We start from the raw sequence: 6,000 nt of genomic DNA, 5'->3' as shown, positions 1-6,000 counted from the left end.
TATAATGGCATGTGACAGCAGGTTAAAACTTTCTGATGTAAACACGTGTATAAAGCTAATAAAATATTGCAACACTGAATGATACAATATATGGAGACATTATATTAACAGTATGCACCAGATGATGCTCTTTGTTTCTGTAAATACTGTAGACACACATTTAATACAAGAGCATCTAACAATTGTCTTGTAACTGTCAAAGTAGCTTCATGTTTATCTAGGGCAGGGGGCGGCAGTTTGGTGTGTGGGAAGGTATTGGCACGAGAGAGAGAAGGCATGCAGAACCAGCAGCAGCAGCAAAAAAAAAAAAAAAAGAGCTGTAGTATCTTCATGAATTTAATAAAAAGAAAAAGTCACATCCATGTGTATTTTGTGGAAGTCCTTGTACCTGTGGACTTTTTGTGGCAAGTAACCATCAATGTTTCACAGACTGTTTTATTAAATTAGTCAATGAAAATACTGTTTATAAACAGTTCTATATTCAACAGAACGGCTCAGACAAACGACTGACAGGACTTGATCAGGGTCACACTGAAAATCTGCTATTCACAATATCATTTAATCAAGAAAATAAAACACTTTTAGGATTTTTACAAAAATTTACAAAATTATCATATATGTAAAAGTTAATATACAAAAAAATTATATTTTTTTCCTTTTGTTTTTACACTGTTAAAACAATCTTGTCTGAAACTTATTAATATAAAAATGCTCCCAACATATTTAGTAAAAGGTAAAGTAAAACACCATGTCTGTAGCTCATTGGTTCCCAATCATGTTCCTGAAGGCCTCTCACATCTGCAACCATAGTGACATTATTGGGTAAATTCATTCATTCTCACAATGCACCGAAATAATGAGTGTACAACCGATCCAGCAGCTAGAGAATTCATCAATTTTTCAAACCACTGGTCGATTCTTGGTACTGTATAATAGTATACATGTATACATTTAGTTTAAATTGATTAATAGTTTAATGGATGTTTATACAGACTAGTTTCCATGACTGAGTTCACTCACTCATTTTCATTTACAATACTCCTTCGACTACATCATTAGTGGAATAATGTAGGGAATCGTGAATGAGGGTATAGGGGGTGATTTCGAACACAACATTGGAGTATGAGCTGTAGAGCTGAATGAGTTGTTTAAGACATGCAAAATGCACTGTGTTGGGAGCACAGATGAGATACAGCAGTGTTGTTCTGTGCTGCCCTCGAGAGGCTGTGAATTGTAGTTTTTCCACCCGAGTCACCCAGATCCGACCACAGACTTGATGTGGGAAATACTTTTCTTCCTGTTTTTGCTTCAGAGCTGCAGTGACTTCGTCTTATCTGGAGAAAATATTTAATTCTGAAGTCTTTTATTCACATCAGCATTCGGCTTCAGCTCTGTGAGTTTATACATGTTACAAATGTATTTACATGCACTTATTCATAAATTGTTTTATGTTAAAGTTTCAAAGTGTTTAATCAGGTAGGCTAATCTATTTTTTATCGTTTATTTATTTATTTTTACAGATGTATTAATCTGTTGTCAGTATGCAGTGTCAGATCTATTAACTGATGTGGGATCAAATGTGATCATAAACTGTGATCTTGATGTAAATAAGGTTTATTGGATTTTACTGAAAACAGCAGATCCTCCAACAGTCATTCTACGAACAACATCAGCTACAACATCACCATTTTACTTGAATAATAATTTCAGAAATAAATATTCCGTGCAGTTTAAACATGGTCTGGTTATTAATAATGTGACTGCTGATGAATTAGGAGTTTATTACTGTATGAACACAGAAACACCTCCAAAACTCAGCAACAGCACCAGAATATACTTCAACGGTGAGTTCATTTACTCTATAGAATTATAGAATTTAGAATATGCTATTGACTACTTTTATTTTTTTAGAAAATAAAGACATAATTTGCCCCACCATGGATTTCTCCACTCTACAGATATTGCAGTCATTGTGCTATAATGGAGTAGTCTTATATTAATTGTGAACTCTTTCTTTACAGAATCAGCTCAACTAACTGAGTGTCACAATCATACAGTGCTGGAGTTTATTAATCAGAATCAAACACAATATCAGATTATTATCATCATATCTGCTCTGATGAACGGACTTCTGCTCATTCTGCTGATTGGTAAGTTATTCTTCTTAAAGAAAAATAATAATCAGTGCTCTAGACAGGTATAGACAGGTGACATTGTAGTTGTGTAGTTTCCATAATTTAGTATTTCGCCTATTAGTTGGCATTTCTGCAATTGATCATGTAACATTTAATAACTGTTGAATTCTTTGTCTCATTATAGTTTGTGCCATTGGAAAAACCCAGCAGTTGGAAAAACACTTGTATAATGCTGATGTTCAGTGGACACGAGTTGTATCTAAATTCCAAGACTTAAACTGATTAACATCAAAATAAGGTACATTTATGTGAAACCCTCAGAAACCAGGCATTCTGCGAATATATAAAATGCTTTAAAATATCATACAGTTTATTGTGTGCTTAATGTAGCCTACCTTATGTCAAGAATAAATTACCTTACATTGTAGCATGTAGGAGTATTATAGACTGAGGATTTTTGTCATTCTTTACAGTACTGTATGTTTTGTTGTTGTTGTTTTAGACTAATTTAGAAAGTGGATTTGTGTATAGACCAGGAAAAAGATAGAGTTTATGACTGTGTAATCAGACACATATTAAATGTCATTATCACATTTATTGGTAAATAGTCATTCAGTTATTAGGTCTGGTGTGAAAACCTGCTTCATTTAAAATATACTTGTATCTAGCAATAAATTTACTCTCTGTCTTAAATCTGTTGATCTATGGTGAAAGTTCATTATAAATTATTATTATTAATGTCTATTATTATTACTAAATAATTATTATGTCACATAATCTATTTTATATACATGTTTTTAGTTATATGTCAATGTCTGCTGTGGTTTAAGCACTTCGTGGGATGATGCTCCTTGTTTGTAGATCTAGATCCATACATTCAATATCAGATCATTCAACAAATATGCTGTAAAAAACGTAGGTTTATATTGCTGTGAATGTCCAATAACTATAACTGTCAAATTCACATGCATCTAGGATCATTCGTATAGGTTTTGACTGAAGACATTTTAACTAGAAGATATGCTTCTAGTGCTTAAAAATCCTAGTAAAGTAAAAAAGAGAAACAATAAAAGCTATTATTTACTAATTAATTGTTATTTTTGTGAAATTATTTTATAATGCTTTCAATGCTTATGACAGTTTTTTGTCAGATTATTTTGAAATGCATAATAATTAAACTAATAAAAAAGAAAAGAAGTCTAAGGTGGTTCTTTGGAAGACACCAGCCAGGTCATGTAACACACACACACACACAGCACAATGATGTGGTTAAACTGAAGTGATCAACCAAGACACTAAATATGTTCCACTGGCCTTGGCACAGCCAATGATAAAAAGGGTCACTCACTTAGAGTGGAGGTTTCACCTTAAACTGAGTACAGTGTTTTTCCAATACCTTTATACATTGATGTATCTCATTTCTCACAGTTGACTAAACCTCAAAAAGAAACAGTGCAGCCTGAAAAAATAAGTCTGTTTGTCTACTTTTTTAGCACTTCTCAGAAATATACCTAAAATGGATTTTAAGTATACTTGACTCATACTTAGAAAAATCCTAATTTGAGCCATGCTTGTGCTCCGGGATCCATGTTTCCAGTGTTACACATCATCTTGTACAGAATTTCCAAAATGCTAGCGAAGAAGAAAGTGAAACAACAGATGCTTCCACAGCACGAACATCATCAGACATAAACAGCATCAAAACTGTGTAAAGTTGTGGAATGAAATGTCGACCCATGAAGAGGTAATAATTACAGCTCTGGGGTTTTGATCGACTACCATCTACATTTTGACTATCATTCTGAATTAAATTCATAGTTTTTTAAATGTTGTTTATTTCTTTGTTTATTATTATTTTTATTATTATTATTATAATTGTTATTATTTATGAAACTTACTAACATTCAAGTGTTATTAAAAATAAAACAAAATGCATGAAGTTAGAATAAAATGTGTTTGTTTACAAGCAGATACCCTGTTCTTTCTTTGGATGTTTTTTGGATGCTCAGATATTCATACAACAAAATACAAATTAAAACCTAAATAGGGACATAGTAGTATACTCAAAGTATGATTTAAAGTTCACTTAAAGAAAACGTATGAGTATACTTGCAGTATAAAACTACTAAACAAGAGGTTTACTGAGACTTTACTTCAAAGTTTACTAAAATGCTACAGCTATTTCATTCGTAAACTACCTATAAGTTAAATTTTAGTATAGTACAAACTGCAAAAAAAGAGCTAAACTAGTTGTGTACTCAAAGTTTACTACTAAGTATAGTACTTAAAAATATAATTGTGTATTCTAGAAAGTGGGCCTATAATACTCTATAAAGGAGTATAATAGTATACTAGCAAACTGATATTTGTATACTTACTATGTGATGTATACTTCAAATATACTTGAACTTTACTTGTAATTAATAAAAAAAAATAAAAAAAAACTTGAAGTAGGCTACTTCTTTTCGGTAAGGGTGCTACCAAGTGCAACAAATGCCAAACCTTGATAAATAGCTTTAAATTACGTAAATTAGCATTACTGCTATAATCCGGCTTCTTTACATTTGTATTCTGTACAAGTGTTCATCAACATGCTCTGTCCCTATCAAATAAATAACAAATAATTAATTGCTGTGATTGATTATGGTCAATACGACAAATTTTTCAGGACATCATTTCTGTTGCAGTTGTGTCCTGTTGATTCTCAAGTGATGCTTATTGAGTGTTGTGGTTGTATAAATACTTCCTTTTTATTCATCTGTAAAAAGCAGTGACCCCAGGAGGTTATGACTATTTATGACCATAAATCTAATAAACTGAATTTGTTAGCTTTCCATGCCATTAATCCAAATAAATAACAAAAACAATAATAGCAAATAGCACAAAAACAACACACGTCCACAATCCTTCATTAAGAAATACCACAACACATGTAAAACATTTTAAACAGCTCAGGCTACTTTTTAAAAACCATTTGCACAGTTATATATTAACTGTTATATACAATTATGTTATGATATAACAATGAACTTTCATTAATGAAATACAGAGGGCAGCAGAGGAACTGCTGAGATATAGAGAGATTTACAGCACTGTTATAGTGAACTGTGTAATAAAGTGTGACTCTGTAAATAATCATAATAATACATATTGAAATAATAATACACTCCCTGACAAAAATCCCAGGTCAAGCAGACCCTGTAAGACAACTGTTTGTGTGAGAGGACAGTGTTTCAACTGCAGCAGAGCTACAGAAGAACTGGTCACCAGAAACCTCTCTATCTACAAGAACAGTTTGTCAAATTCTCTCGCACAGTGGTCCCAATCACCAAATTAGTGCTCAGAAACCAGCATGAAACAGAAGACAACTAAAAACATTTGCTGCATTTGCCAAGTCCCACAGCTTGCAGGAAGGACAGACTGTGGAAAAGTGAATCATCTATTGAACTGCATCCCAGTCTCCACAAATACTCCAGAAGAACTACTGGAACTCTCCATGACCCAAGATTCACACAGAAAACAGTCAAGTTCGGTGGAGGAAAAATGATTCATTCATTCAGTATGGGGGCGTGCAAGAGATCTGAGGATGGAAACATTTTCTACTTTCTGTTGTGATATAAACTCAACTCATTTAATTGATACTACACTAGATGTAGAACCAGAAAGATCCTCAGTCATTTAACTCAGCAATTAGTTTCAAGAAATGCAGAATCCTTCATATATAATCATGTTTATCTGAACAAATCCACACAGTCTGGAACAACATCAACAATACCTGTAAATGAGTGCCTTTTTTAGTAAAATTAGTGAATCTGTGATTTACATGAGTGGAGAAACTTCTATTAGTGACAGTGGCCTATTGACA

The 6,000-nt window shown here is 32.7% G+C and overlaps 1 long non-coding RNA gene across 1 annotated transcript; it reads left to right on the top strand.

Moving 5' to 3' along the window:
* Window positions 1-1,584: 1,584 nt before the first annotated feature.
* Window positions 1,585-2,765, top strand: LOC113040675 (uncharacterized). Its single transcript, XR_003275277.1, has 3 exons — window positions 1,585-1,844; window positions 2,022-2,150; window positions 2,320-2,765. It is a non-coding gene; the product is annotated as an uncharacterized LOC113040675 (long non-coding RNA).
* The last annotated feature ends 3,235 nt before the right edge of the window (window positions 2,766-6,000 follow it).

Source organism: Carassius auratus, chromosome 22 (assembly GCF_003368295.1).
Source record: "Carassius auratus strain Wakin chromosome 22, ASM336829v1, whole genome shotgun sequence".
NCBI classification, from domain to species: domain Eukaryota; kingdom Metazoa; phylum Chordata; class Actinopteri; order Cypriniformes; family Cyprinidae; genus Carassius; species Carassius auratus.
The sequence above is the reverse complement of the archived record's forward strand: the minus strand, read 5'-3'. Positions and strand labels throughout refer to the sequence as shown.